Source organism: Arachis hypogaea, chromosome 17 (assembly GCF_003086295.3).
Source record: "Arachis hypogaea cultivar Tifrunner chromosome 17, arahy.Tifrunner.gnm2.J5K5, whole genome shotgun sequence".
Lineage (NCBI taxonomy): Eukaryota > Viridiplantae > Streptophyta > Magnoliopsida > Fabales > Fabaceae > Arachis > Arachis hypogaea.
The window spans coordinates 37652753-37668503 of record NC_092052.1 but is presented as its reverse complement, the minus strand read 5'-3'; the positions used below and the strand labels follow the sequence as shown (position 1 = coordinate 37668503).

The 15751-nt window shown below is 37.6% G+C and overlaps 2 non-coding genes across 2 annotated transcripts; both read left to right on the top strand.

Annotated features, from left to right (window-relative positions):
• The first annotated feature begins 224 nt into the window (after nt 1–224).
• LOC112768418 (small nucleolar RNA R71) lies at nt 225–328 on the top strand. The gene has a single exon (XR_003185850.1). It is a non-coding gene; the product is annotated as a small nucleolar RNA R71 (small nucleolar RNA).
• A 14232-nt stretch (nt 329–14560) lies between these two features.
• Nucleotides 14561–14668, top strand: LOC112768550 (small nucleolar RNA R71). Its single transcript, XR_003185963.1, has one exon. It is a non-coding gene; the product is annotated as a small nucleolar RNA R71 (small nucleolar RNA).
• Nucleotides 14669–15751: the final 1083 nt, after the last annotated feature.

The window sequence follows — 15751 nt, the reverse complement described above, 5'->3', positions numbered from 1 at the left end:
TGTCTACTTCAAGAACTCCTTTCTTCTGAGCTACCCCATTATTCACAGAGTTTCTCTCAGAGGTGTACATGAATTGGTTGTTTGCAACTATCTCAATGAGTTATTTTGCCTCTTCAGGCATTTTCTTCAAGTGGAGTGATCCACCAGCAGAACTATCCAATGACATTTTGGATATCTGAGACAGACCATCAGAGAAAATACCTAGGATAGACCATTCTGAGAGCATGTCAGGAGGACATCTCCTAATCAGTTGCTTGTATCTTTCCCAAACTTCATAGAGGGATTCACCCTCTTTCTGTCTGAAGGTCTGAACCTCCAACCTGAGCTTGCTAATCTTTTGAGGTGGATAGAACTTGGTCGAGAAGGCATTGACTAACTTTTTCCAAGAGTCTAGGCTTTCTTTAGGTTGCGAGTCCAACCATATCCTAGCTCTATCTCTAACCGCAAAGGGAAAGAGCATAAGTCTGTAGACCTCAGGATCCACTCCATTGGTCTTAACAGTATCACAAATTTGCAAAAATTCAGATAGAAATTGATGTGGATCTTCCAGTGGAAGTTCATAGAATTTGCAATTATGTTGCATTAGAGATACTAATTGAGACTTTAGCTCAAATTTATTTGCTCTAATTGCAGGTATAGAGATGCTTCTTCCATAGAAGTTAGAAGTTGGTGCAGTGTAGTCACCAAGAACCTTCCTTGCCTCTCCTCCATCATTAGGATTGTCTACCGTGTCTGTATTTTCTGTTTCTTGTTCAAAAATTTTTCTGAGGTTTCCTCTAGAGTGTTGTGCTCTAACTTGTTGTAGGCGCCTCCTTAGATTCTTCTCAGGTTCAGGATCAGGTTTAAAGAGAGATTCTTTATCCCAGTTCTTACTCATAAACAAGAAAGAAAACAAAGAAACAAGAAGAAAGGAAGTTTCTATGCCAGAGTATAGAAAATTCCCAGTGAGATGTGAAGAAGAAAAGAAGAATAAAGATAGAGAGATGAGAGAAAGAATTCGAATTAAAGGAGAGAAGAATCCAAAAATTAAGAAGCAAAAGAGAAACTAGAACTAAAATATTTTTGTTTTTATTTTATTTATTTATTTAATTCAAAAAATAAGAAGGGAATTAAAAGCTAATTAACTAAAAAGATTTGAAAATTAAGAAGTGATTTTCGAAAAAGAAGAGAGAGAAAGAGGTAAGAAGTTTTCGAAAATAGAAGAGAGAGGGAGGAATTAGTTAGGAAATTTTGAAAAAGAGGAAAGAAATATTAAACTTTTGAAATTAAAATAAGATAAACAAGTAACTAATTAAGAAAGATTTGAAATTGAAAGAGTTTTAATTTAAAAAGAGGATAAGTTAGGTAGGTTTTAAAATTGAAAGAGGAAGATAAGTTAAGAAAGTTAAGAAAGATAAGTTTTAAATTAAAAAGATTTGAAATCAAAATAAAAAAGATAGTAGTTTAATTTGAAAAGATTTGAAATTTAAAATTTGAAAAGAAAGATAAGATAGGAAAGAATCAAGTTAAAAGAAAAGATTTTAAAATATTTTAAAAAGATATGATTTTAAAATTTGAATTTTGACTTTTCTAACAAGAAGACACCAAACTTCAAATTTTAAATCAAGATAATGAAAGTAAGCAATAATTTCGAAAATTTTGAATAAAGATAAGGGAAGATAATTTTTTTTTTTTTTGAATTTAATGAAGAGAGAGAAAAATAACAAAAAGACACCAAACTTAAAATTTTTAGATCTAAGGATACTAAGTTTTTGAAAATTAAGAAGACAAATACCAAAAGACACCAAACTTGAAAATTTTAAAATCAAAACAAAGAAAATAAACAAGAACAACTTGAGTACCAAGAAGAACAATAAAGAACAATTCGAAAATTTAAAGCAATTAAAGAACAAACAAAGGACTCCAAACTTAAAAATTGACACTAGACTCAAACAAAAGATACTATTTTTGAAAATTTTTAGAAAGAAAAGCAAGAAAATAAGAAAATTCGAAACTTTAACAAGAACAAGAACAAAAAACTCAAACAAAAGACAAAGATTAATAAAGAAAAGAAAAAGTTTTGAAAATTTTTTTAAAAGAAAACAAAAGACACAAATAAACGAGTAACTAAACCTTAAAAGTACCTAATCTAAGCAACAAGGTAGTCCGGTAGTTGTCAAACTCGAACAATCCGCGGCAACGGCGCCAAAAACGTGGTGCACGAAAATTACAACTCGCACAACTGAACCAGCAAGTGCATTGGGTGAGTGAGGGTCGATCCCATGGAGATTGTCGGCTTGAATCAAGCAATGTCTATCTTGTAAATCTTAGTCAGGCAGATATAAAAGATGTTTGTTGTTGAAAAATGCATAAAGACAAAATAAAGATAAATTTACTCAGAAGTTGTGAATTTAATGATAAGAAGATGGTTGAGGTTTCGGAGATGCTTCATTCTTCTGGATCAACCTTTCTTACTGTCTTCTCCAAATGTGAATGATTCCTTCCATGGCAGGCTGTAAGTGATCAACACCAAGTCAGTGGCCACCAATCTTCCTCCCTCAAGCCGAACGCCAGAATTAGTATGTGCCCAATCTGAACGAGGGTGAAGCTCCTGCAGTTCATCCCCTTGATGATCTTACTCAAAACGCCACAGAAAATGTCAAATCTTCCGGATCAGAGAATGCTGCACCTCGGTTCTAGCCCTACCACAAAGACTCTAATCTCCCCATACCTCGGCTTAACTGATGTTTCGAGAAGTCCCCAACAAAGTCGTGGATTAGCCGTCTAAGAGATGTATAATTAAGCTTGTGGTTCAGTGATCTCCGGCCAAGGACTCATACCAAACCCATGTAGAATGAGGATGATTGTCACGGATCATCTCATCATAAGGTTGTAGAATGAAGATACATCTTAGAATAGAGTCACACACGAGTTGAAATAGAACAGTAGTACTTTTATTAATCCATGAAAATCAACAGAGCTCCTAACCTTAACCTAGGAGGTTTAGTGGCTCACACTGTACAATGAAAAAAATACAATTCAAAAATGTGGCATAATGTATGAGGTCCTCCCTTAAACAAGGGTGGTCTTCTCCTTTAAATACTAAACTAATGACTAAGGATTATAGAAATAAGATAAACTAAGGTTGATAATGTGAAAATCCACTTCTGGGACCCACTTGGTGAGTGTTTGGGCTGAGCTTGAGTGAAATCCATGAGCTAGTACCCTTCTTGGGCGTTGAACGCTGGCTTTAGGCGTTGGATGCCAGCTGCTCCCTTTTGGGCGTCCAACGCTAGGAATGTGGTAGGTAGCTGGCGTTGAACGCCAGCTTTGGGCCTTCATTTTGAAAGACAAGTATGGACTATTATATATTTCTAGAAAGCCCTGGATGTTAGATTTCTATAGCCATTGAGAGTGCACCATTTAGACTTCTGTAACTCTAGAAATACTTGCTTGATTGCACAGAGGTCAGATCCTGACAGCATCTGCTATGCTTTCCTTGCCTCTGAATCAAACTTTGTCAAAAACTCTCTGATTTCAGTTAGAAAATACCTGAAATCATCATAAAACACCACAACTCAAAGTAGAATCCAAAAATATGAATTTTCCACTAAAACCTATGAAAATAAAATAAAACTTAAACAAAACATAACATAAACTATATGAAAATGATGCCAAAAAGCGTATAAAATATCCGCTCATCAACTTACCATATAACCATTTATCTTTGCTCTCATCCTTGCAACCAGCAACTCTTTATTCCAGTTGCTAATCCAGGGCAGTCCAGGGTTTTTCTTCTCCTTTCTTTGCCAGATGGAAATAGATTATCATCAAGGCAAAGAGGCAGGTGTCGATTGATTTTTTCTTTTTCAGACGATAATCGGTTATGCCTTTGATGATTAAATTCAGCACATGGGCTCCCCAGTTGCCCTCCGTTATTTTGTCCATCTTAAAAATTGGAGCTAGGTGCACAGGAGATACTTTGTTTATTGTTGTTGGCAATAAGAACGCCATCTGGATATAGAGGATGAAAATCCTCTTGAACATCAGGCGATCTTCTTCATTTTCAACACCGATACTCATCATGTCATCGGTTAGATTCTTTAGAGTATTCCTCTGGAACCTTCTGAAAATCAGTTTGTCCTCTTCAGAAAGTTCCTCATAACTCACTTTATCAGGAAATATATCTCCTACAAAAAGAAAACAATTTACACTCTAAATCATTTGAAATACACCCAAATATCACTCATATACACCTAACTTTATTACTTGATTACATGAGATCAGAATAAGATATTATGAAGAATATATTACAGAGAATTGAAGTATAGAGGTTTTTTGTAATTAGTTACCTGATGCATTGAGGCCAAGGGCAACCCCTTGTTTTGGGTTTAGCTTTAAAGGAACTATAGCTTGTTTCCAGTGTGTTTTTGCCCATTTTAAAGGAGTTAGCTAACTCCTTTAATAGTTTGTGAGGCACATTCATTGGTGGGATGTGCATGAGTCCACCAAAACCTAATTCACGAACGATCGCTTTCTTTGGCTCGCTCATCTTTTCAAATTTTTCATTCAATAGTCTGGAGGCACACTTCAAGTCTTTGGTTTGCTGTAAACAAAGCAAAATTAGAGTCATTTAAATAACCTATATTTGTATTAGGAAAATTGACTTGTTCTAAGATATATATATATATATATATATATATATATATATATATATATATATGCGCTTACATTGTATTTTTTTCTGCCTTGGTTCTTGGTTGTCATTTTTACTACAAGGAAAAATAAATACTGTCAATAGATAAAAAATACACCCAAATATCAGAGACATACACCCAAATACCAGCCACGTACACCCAAATACTAGCCCCATACACCCAAATGCAGTCCTATACACATGCATACAATGACACTACAAGGTCAAGGACAATTAGAACAGCACCAATTACACTTTAATACTCTTAATATATATATCAGTCCCATAAACCTCTACTTTTTTGGATTACATGACATTATATGAGTTCAGAATGATACACCAGTCACATATACACCCAAAAATCATTCATATTCACCCAAAAATCATTTCACTTGAAATTCAATACAGAGTTTATATGTATACAAAACTACTTAAAAAACATGCAAACATGCACAAAACATGCACAAAAACATATCAAAACACACGTTAAACCATTCACTAGAAGTACGTAAAACAACGTAAACGACTTGAACAGTTTCATCAGAATAGTAATATGAGATCTAAACCAAGAACAGTGAAACAGAGAGAGAAATACGACGATATAGTGCTTTGATTTTAAAATCAGAAACAGAAATGTGAAAAACCTAGAAGAAAAATGAAATAGTACCTTGAATAATGTTTATTCGTTCTTTTTGGTGTTTTTTATGGAGATTTGTATGTTTTCTTGTTGATTTCTTCTACTTTTTGCGAGGAGTTGGATGGTTTCTTCAGAGTTTTGTTTGGTTTCGAGTTGAATCTCGAGGGTTTTGATTGAGGAAGAAGAGGAAGAGTCTTTCATAATGAGCGCGCTTTGGAAAAAGGAAACAGTTGAGTAACGTGCTGATGAGTCCATATTTGACGATATATTTTAGCTTGATTTGAATGGATTTCATCACCCAAACTCACACTTATTCACTTAAATGGCATACTTTTGTTTGATCCCTAAATTGATCCTAAATGTGAAAACATGCGTTTTTGTGCTTAAATTAGTGATTTTAATCCCACTTTTATGCCATTCGATGCCATGACATATTTGTTGAGTGATTTTAGGTCCTAGAGGCATGAATGGCTTGGTAAAAGTGGAAGAGAAGCATGCAATTGGGAGAAAACATGAAGAAAATAAAAGAGAAAAGTATTTCAGAGTGTGCCCACGCACAAGTACAGAAATCAGCAAGTGTGCCTATGCACAACCCTATGCGTACGCACAGGAGGAAAATCAGCATGTGTGCGTACGCACACACCTGTGTGTACGCACAAGTCCCTGCGCGTGACTTCATTAAAAAGTCACGTGGCTCGCGATTTTGGGGCTCTTTTGGCCTAATTTTGGAAGGCTGAAGCTGGTTTTGAAGTGCTATATCAAGGGGAATTGAAGCCATATGAAGGCATTAGGACTTAGACATAATTTTCCATAGTAGGAGTAGGATTAGTGTAGATTAGGGAGAGCTCTCTTAGGGTTTTTAATTAGGGTTCATTGTAGCATTTTATAGCAAGTTTTGATTTTGGATTTTGCTCATCTTTTGTAAGTACTATCAATTTTCTCTTTAATTTCACTACTTTTGCTTTTATGTTCTTATGGTTCAAGTTACTTTGTTTATATATGCAATTTTGGTATCTTGAAGTTTTGATTGATGAATTTAATGTTTTATGCCTTATATATGCTTGATTGCTTGTTTATAGTTGGTCTTGTGAATATTTTGGTTATAGATTTTATTTTTCTTTGCAATTTTCTATGTTTTGGTTTTATGCCCACAAGGTGTTTGTGAAAATGCCAATTATGAGTTTTGAGTATATTTTCACACCTTAGCTAGGGATTTGAGTTCCTAGGATACTAGAGTCATAATGTCCGACATTTAGTGGTAATTCTTGGGTAGTTAGTTGACTCTTGTTTCCATTGACGCTAGCTTTTTACCAACTAGTTTGGTAAGTTAGCTAGGACTTATGGATTAAGGTCAATTATGCTTGCCTGACCTACTCCTCAAAATGTTAGGGGTTAACCAGGCGAGATTGACTCATTATAATTACCATAGTTGTGGTTATGACGAAGATAGGATTCCTTGGATTCTCATTCCCAAGTCAAGGCTTTTTATGCGTACATAGCATTTTCACTAGTTTTTATCTTGTTTTCTCTTTACTTGCATTAATTCCCAATTTTGCTCATTCCTTAGTTCTTTGATTTCTTAGTTCTTTTAATCTTTTGTTCTTTGATTACAAAACCCCTTTGCCCTCACGACCGAAAGCGTAACACTTTGATTGCATCCTAAGGAGAATGATCCGAGGTTGAAAGACTCTCGGTTTATATATTTTGAATTGGAAAAATCAAACTTTGATTGAGAGGATTGTTTGTTGGTCTAGGCTATGCTTGCAACGAACCTATATTTTGTGAAATTCTAGATCGACAATAGTTCTCTCATCAAGCTTTTGGCACCGTTGCTGGGGATGCAATTGAGTGCTATCTTTTGGTTGTTGTGAATATGTTGATAGTGTAAATATCTTACTTTTTGGTTGTTTGATCGTTTTTGTTAATACTTAGGTGTTTGTTTTTCTTGTTTGTTAATGTCTTTTGCTTTTATTTTCTACTTTCTTTATGAGCTATCACCCTTGTTGCTTGGAGCTTGGTTGTGAGTATTTTGTAGGGTATGATGAATTCAAATTGGGATAGCTTTATGGAGTGGGAGAATCAATTTAGGGAGGAACCAATTGCATATGAGCAACACTCATGGCAAATGCCTCCTCTATACTACAACGAGCCAAACCCTCCCCTATGTGAATACCAAACCCAAAGATATGAAAGATACCCCCTACATGACCCCCAACCACCAAACCTTCAAGTACCACACCCTCCACCTCCATGGAATTAAAATGTCTATGCACCTTGCCACCAACCATATGAACCACCACATCCTTATACACCACCTCAATACCCTCACCCACATAACATACCTCCCAACTCTACAACCTTTCTCCCTACCTTTGAACCTTCTTTCCCACCCAAAGATGAAGTTCTCCAACCCTTGTCCCATGAACAACAAGACTTTCAAGCATTCTTCCCAGAGCAAGAAGGGTTCCGAAAGAAACAAGGGGAGTTCATTGCTACCATAGCCGAAGCGGTGAACCGCTTGGCCTCATTACACTCAATCACTAGTATGCGAAATTGTTACTCTGAGGTTGTAAAATTTGTTGTTCGTTCTCTCCCTGGCAATGGCGCCAATAACTGGTGCACCATACCATGGTCCAAACATAACTTCACAACTTCGCACAACTAACCAGCAAGTGCACTGAGTCGTCCAAGTAATAAAACCTTACGTGAGTAAGGGTCGATCCCACGGAGATTGTTGGTATGAAGCAAGCTATGGTCATCTTGTTAATCTCAGTCAGGCGGATATCAAATGGTTATGGAGTTTTCGAATAATAATAATAAATAAACAGAAAATAAAGATAGAAATACTTATGTAATTCATTGGTGAGAATTTCAGATAAGCGTATAGAGATGCTTTCGTTCCTCTGAATCTCTGCTTTCCCGCTGTCTTCATCCAATCAGTCTTACTCCTTTCCATGGCAAGCTTTCTGTAAGGGCATCACCGTTGTCAATGGCTACATCCCATCCTCTCTGTGAAAATGGTCCAAATGATCTGTCATGGCATGGCTAATCATCTGGAGGTTCTCGATCATACTGGAATAGGATTTACTATCATTTTGCATCTGTCACTACGCCCAGCACTCGCGAGTTTGAAGTTCGTCACAGCCATCCCTTCCCAGATCCTACTCGGAATACCATAGACAAGGTTTAGACTTTCCGGATCTCAGGAATGGCCATCCATGGGTTCTAACTTATACCACGAAGATACTAATAACTCGGACTCGGTCCCCTGTATTAGATATCTAAGAGATACTCATTCTAGCTTGATTGCATGTAGAACGGAAGTGTTTGTCAGGCACGCGTTCATAAGTGAGAATGATGATGAGCGTCACATAATCATCACATTCATCATGTTCTTGGGTGCGAATGGATATCTTAGAAGCGGAATAAGTTGAATTGAATAGAAAATAGTAGTACTTGGCATTAAATCATGAGGAACAGCAGAGCTCCACACCTTAATCTATGGAGTGCAGAAACTCTACCGTTGAAAAATACATAAGTGAAAGGTTCAGGCATGGCCGAATGGCCAGCCCCCCAAACGTGATCACAGGATCAAAAATACAATCCAGGATCTTCCAAAGATGTCTAATACAATAGTAAAAAGTCCTATTTATACTAAACTAGTTACTAGGGTTTACAGAAGTAAGTAATTGACGCATAAATCCACTTCCGGGGCCCACTTGGTGTGTGCTTGGGCTGAGCTTGAAGTTTACATGTGGAGAGGTCATTCTTGAAGTTGAACGCCAGTTTGTAACATGTTTTTGGCGTTCAACTCTGGTTCGTGACGTGTTTCTGGCGTTTAACTCCAGACTGCAGCGTAGAACTGGCGTTCAACGCCCTTTTGCGTTGTTTAAACTCGGCCAAAGTATGGACTATTATATATTGCTGGAAAGCCCTGAATGTCTACTTTCCAACGCAATTAAAAGCGCGCCATTTTGAGTTCTGTAGCTCCAGAAAATTTACTTTGAGTGCAGGGAGGTCAGAATCCAACAGCATCAGCAGTCCTTCTTCAACCTCTGAATCTGATTTTTGCTCAAGTCCCTCAATTTCAGCCAGAAAATACCTGAAATCACAGAAAAACACACAAACTCATAGTAAAGTCCAAAAATGTGAATTTAACATAAAGACTAATAAAAACATCCCTAAAAGTAACTAGATCCTACTAAAAACATACTAAAAACAATGCCAAAAAGCGTATAAATTATCCTCTCATCACAACACCAAACTTAAATTGTTGCTTGTCCCCAAGCAACTGAAAATCAAATAGGATAAAAAGAAGAGAATATACTATAAATTCCAAACTATCAATGAAACATAGCTCTAATCAGATGAGCGGGACTTGTAGCTTTTTGCCTCTTGAATAGTTTTGGCATCTCACTTTATCCATTGAGGTTCAGAATGATTGGCATCTATAGGAACTCAGAGTTTAGATAGTGTTATTGATTCTCCTAGTTCAGTATGTTGATTCTTGAACACAGCTACTTTATGAGTCTTGGCCGTGGCCCTAAGCACTTTGTTTTCCAGTATTACCACCGGATACATAAATGCCACAGACACATAACTGGGTGAACCTTTTCAGATTGTGACTCAGCTTTGCTAAAGTCCCCAATTAGAGGTGTCCAGGGTTCTTAAGCACACCCTTCTTTTGCTTTGGACCTTGACTTTAACCGCTCAGTCTCAAGTTTTCACTTGACACCTTCACGCCACAAGCACATGGTTAGGGACAACTTGGTTTAGCCGCTTAGGCTAGGATTTTATTCCTTTAGGCCCTCCTATCCACTGATGCTCAAAGCCTTGGGATCCTTTTTATTTACCCTTGCCTTTTGGTTTTAAGGGTTATTGGCTTTTTGCTCTTGCCTTTTGGTTTTAAGAGCTTTTGGCTTTTTCTGCTTGCTTTTTTCTTTTTCTATTTTTTTCTTTTTTTTTTTCTGCAAGCTTTGTATTCACTGCTTTTTCTTGCTTCAAGAATCATTTTTTATGATTTTTCATATTATCAAATAACATGTCTCCTTGTCATCATTCTTTCAAGAGCCAACATATTTAACATTCTTAAACAACAACTTCAAAAGACATATGCACTGTTCAGGCATTCATTCAGAAAACAAGAAGCATTGTCACCACATCAATATAATTAAACTAAGTTCAAGGATAAATTCGAAACTCATGTACTTCATGTTCTTTTGAATTAAAATATTTTTCATTTAAGAGAGGTGATGGATTCATAGGACATTCATAACTTTAAGACATAGTTACTAAATACTAATGATCATGTAATAAGACACAAACATGGATAAGCACTTAACATAAAGAAAACAAAAAACAGAGAATTTAAGAACAAGGAATGAATCCACCTTAGTGATGGTGGCGTTTCCTTCTTGAGGAACCAATGATGTCCTTGAGCTCTTCTATGTCTCTTCCTTGTCTTTGTTGCTCCTCCCTCATTGCTCTTTGATCTTCTCTAATTTCATGAAGGATGATGGAGTGCTCTTGATGTTCCACCCTTAATTGTCCCATGTTGGAACTTAATTCTCCTAGGGAGGTGTTGATTTTCTCCCAAAAATTCTGTGGAGGAAAGTGCATCCCTTGAGGTATCTCAGGGATTTCTTGATGATGAGCTTCCTCATGTGTTTCTTGAGCTCCATGAGTGGGCTCTCTTGTTTGCTCCATCCTTTTCTTAGTGATAGGCTTCTCTTCCTCAATGGGAATGTCTCCTTCTATGAAAGCTTCAGCTGAGTAACATAAATGGCAAATAAGATGAGGGAAAGCTAGCCTTGCCAAGGGGGAGGACTTTTCGGCTATTTTGTAGAGTTCAAGGGAGATGACTTCATGAACTTCTACTTCCTCACCAGTCATGATGCTATGAATCATGATGGCCCGATCCACAGTAACTTCAGATCGGTTGCTAGTGGGGATGATGGAGCGTTGGATGAACTCCAACCATCCTCTAGCCACAGGCTTAAGGTCCAGTCTTCTAAGTTGAACCGGTTTGCCTTTTGAGTCAATCTTCTATTGAGCTCCTTCCACACATATGTCTATGAGGACTTGGTTCAACCTTTGATCAAAGTTGACCCTTCTAGTGTAGGGGCGTGCATCTCCTTGCATCATAGGCAAGCCAAATGCCAACCTCACATTCTCCGGACTAAAATCTAAGTATTTCCCTCGAACCATTGTAATATAATTCTTTGGGTTCGGGTTCTTACTTTGATCATGGTTCCTAGTGATCCATGCATTAGCATAGAACTCTTGAATCATTAGAATTTCGACTTGTTGGATGGGGTTTGTTAGAACTTCCCAACCTCTTCTATGGATCTCATGTCAGATCTCCGGATACTCATTTCTCTTGAGTTTGAAAGGGACCTCAGGGATCATCTTCTTCTTGGCCATAACATCATAGAAGTGGTCTTGATAGGCTTTGGAGATGAATCTTTCCATCTCCCATGACTCGGAGGTGGAAGCTTTTGTCTTTCCTTTCCCTTTTCTAAAGGATTCTTCGGTCTTTGGTGCCATCAATGGTAATGGAAAAATAAAAAGCTTATGCTTTTACCACACCAAACTTAGAATATTGCTCACCCTCGAGCAAGAGAAGAAAGAATAGATGAAGAAGAAGAAGAAAATATGGAGGAGAGGAGGGAGAGGTGTATTCGGCCAAGAAGGGGAAGAGAGGGTTGTGTTGTGTAAAAATGAAGAAGAATGGAGGGCTTTATATAGGGAAGGGAGGGTGGTTAATTTTGGCCATATAGGGTGGGTTTGGGTGGGAAATTGATTTTGAATTTTGAAGGTAGGTGGAGTTTATGAGGTAGGTTTATGGGGAAGAGTGGATGGATGTGAGTGGTAAAGTGGTGATAGGGAAGAGAGATTGAGGTGATTGGTGAAGAGTTTTGGGAAAGAGTGTTTATTGGGAAGAGAGGATGAACATTGAGAAGAGGGAAGAGAGTGAGTGGTGGTAGGTGGGGACCCTGTGGGGTCCACAGATGCTGAGTTGATCCTGTGGGGTCCACAGATCCTGAGGTGTCAAGGATTTGCATCCCTACACCAATTAGGCATGTAAAATGCCTTTGCATGCAATTCTGGCATTTAAACGCCGAATTGATGCTTGTTCTGGGCATTCAGCGCCCAGATACAGCATATTTCTGGCGTTGAACGCCAGCCAGATGCTTGTTTCTGGCGTTCAGTGCCAGCTCTTCCTCAGTGTGCATTTCTGGCGTCTGAACGCCAGAATGCTACTTGTTTCTGGCGTTCAACGCCAGATCCATGCTCTGTTCAGGCGTTGAACGCCAGCCAGATGCTCCTTACTAGTGTTTAAACACCAGTAAGTCCTTCCTCCAGGGTGTGATTTTTCTTCTGCTATTTTTTATTTTTCTTCAATTTTTTCAGTTGTTTTTGTGACTCCACATGATCATGAACCTATAAAGACATATAACTAATAAAAAATATAATTAAAAAAAATAAAAATTGGGTTGCCTCCCAACAAGCGCTTCTTTAATGTCAATAGCTTGACAGTGGGCTCTCATGGAGCCTCACAGATATTCAGAGCATTGTTGAGACTCCCCAACACCAAACTTAGAGTTTGGATATGGGAGTTCAACACCAAATTTAGAGTTTGGTTGTGGCCTCCCAACACCAAACTTAGAGTTTGACTGTGGGGGCTCTAGTTGACTCTGTTTTGAGAGAAGCTTACTGTGCCTCTTTTCCATGTTTACAGAAGGATGTCCTTGAGTTGTAAACACAAGGGAGTCCTCATTCAATTGAAGGACTAATTCACCTCTGTCAACATTAATCACAGCTCTTGCTGTGGCTAGGAAGGGTCTTCCAAGGATGATGGATTCATCCTCATCCTTCCCAGTATCTAGGATTATGAAATCAGCAGGGATGTAAAGGCCTTCAACCTTTACTAATATGTCCTCTACTTGTCCATAAGACTATTTTCTGGAGTTGTCTGCCATCTCTAATGAGATTTTAGCAGCTTGTACCTCAAAGATTCCAAGTTTCTCCATTACAGAGAGTGGCATGAGGTTTATTCCTGACCTAAGGTCACATAGAGCCTTCTCAAAGGTCATGGTGCCTATGGTACAGGGTATTAGGAACTTTTCAGGATCCTGTTTCTTCTGAGGCAATCTCAGTTGATCCAATGCATTTAGTTCATTGGTGAACAGGGGAGGTTCATCTCCCCAAGTTACATTACCAAATAAATTAGCATTCAGCTTCATGATTGCACCAAGGAACTTCGCAACTTTCTTTTCAGTAACATCTTCCTTCTCTTCAGAAGAAGAATACTCTTCAGAGCTCATGAATGGCATAAGAAGGTTTAATGGAATCTCTATGGTCTCTAGATGAGTCTCAGATTCCTTTGGTTCCTCAAAGGGAAACTCCTTATTGATCACTGGACGTCCCAGGAGGTCTTCCTCCTTGGGATTCACATCCTCCCCTTCCTCTTTGGATTCGGCCATGATGGTTATATCAATGGCCTTGCACTCTCCTTTTGGATTTTCTTCTGTATTGCTTGGGAGAGTACTAGGAGGGATTTCAGTGATCTTTTTACTCAGCTGGCCCACTTGTGCCTCCAAATTTCTAATGGAGGACCTTGTTTTATTCATGAAACTTATAGTGGCCTTAGATAGATCAGAGACTAAGTTTGCTAAATTAGAGGTATTTTGTTCAGAGTTCTCTGTCTGTTGCTGAGTGGATGATGGAAAAGGTTTACTATTGTTAAACCTATTTCTTTCACCATTATTAAAGCCTTGTTGAGGCTTTTGTTGATCCTTCCATGAGAGATTTGGGTGATTTCTCCATGAGGGATTATAGGTGTTTCCATATGGTTCACCCATGTAATTTACCTCTGCTATTGTAGGGTTTTCAGGATCATAAGCTTCTTCTTCGGAAGATGCCTCTTGAGTACTGTTGGATGCAGCTTGCATTCCATTCAGACTCTGAGAAATCATATTGACTTGCTGAGTCAATATTTTATTATGAGCCAATATGGCATTCAGAGTATCAATTTTAAGAACTCCCTTCTTCTGAGGCGTCCCATTACCTACAGGATTTCTCTCAGAAGTGTACATGAACTGGTTATTAGCAACCATGTCAATGAGTTCTTGAGCTTCTGCAGGCGTTTTCTTTAGGTGAATGGATCCACCTGCAGAAGTATCCAATGACATCTTAGCTAATTCAGACAAACCATCATAGAATATATCCAGGATGGTCCATTCCGAAAGCATGTCAGAAGGACACTTTTTGGTCAGTTCCTTATATCTCTCCCAAGCTTCATAGAGGGATTCACCTTCTTTCTGTCTGAAGGTTTGAACATCCACTCTAAGCTTACTCAGCTTTTGAGGAGGAAAGAACTTGGCTAAGAAAGCCTTGACCAGCTTATCCCAAGAGTTCAGGCTATCTTTAGGTTGAGAATCCAACCATATTCTAGCTCTGTCTCTCACAGCAAAAGGGAAAAGCATGAGCCTGTAGACTTCAGGATCTACTCCATTAGTCTTAACAGTATCACATATCTGCAAGAATTCAGTTAAGAACTGAAAAGGATCTTCAGATGGAAGTCTATGAAACTTGCAGTTTTGTTGCATCAGAGAAACTAATTGAGGTTTCAGCTCAAAGTTGTTTGCTCCAATGGTAGGGATGGAGATGCTTCTTCCATGTAAATTGGAATTAGGTGCAGTAAAGTCACCAAGCATCCTCCTTGCATTATTATTATTTTTGGCTGCCATCTCCTCTTCCTGTTCGAAAAATTCTATAAGGTTGTCTCTGGATTGTTGTATTTTAGCTTCTCTTAGTTTCCTTTTCAGAGTCCTTTCAGGTTCAGGATCTGCTTCAACAAGAATGTTCTTGTCCTTGCTCCTGCTCATATGAAAGAGAAGGGAACAGAAAAATAATAATAGGGATCCTTTTTACCAGAGTATAGAGGTTCCCTTGTTGTTAGTAGAAGAAGAAAAGGGAATAAGAGTGAAGAAGAATGGACAATCCAAACACAAGGGTGAGGATAAGAGCAATGATTTGAGATGAAGAGAAGTGTTAGTAAATGAATAAATAAATAGAAGAGGATGAGAGAGAGAAGAGAATTTTCGAAAATAATTTTTGAAAAGGAGTTAATGATTTTCGAAAATTAAAGGAGAATTAAAATTAAAATTGAAATTTAAACAATTAATTAATTAAAAAGAATTTTTTTGAAAAAGAGGGAGGTATTTTCGAAAATTAGAGAGGGAAGAGTAGTTAGGTGGTTTTGAAAAAGATAAGAAACAAACAAAAAGTCAATTAGTTAGTTGAAACAAATTTGAAAATCAATTTTGAGAAGATAAGAAGATAAGAAGTTAGAAAAGATATTTTAAAATCAAATTTTTGAAAAAGATATGTTTTTTAAAAAGATATGATTAAAAAGATATGGTTTTTAAAAAAGA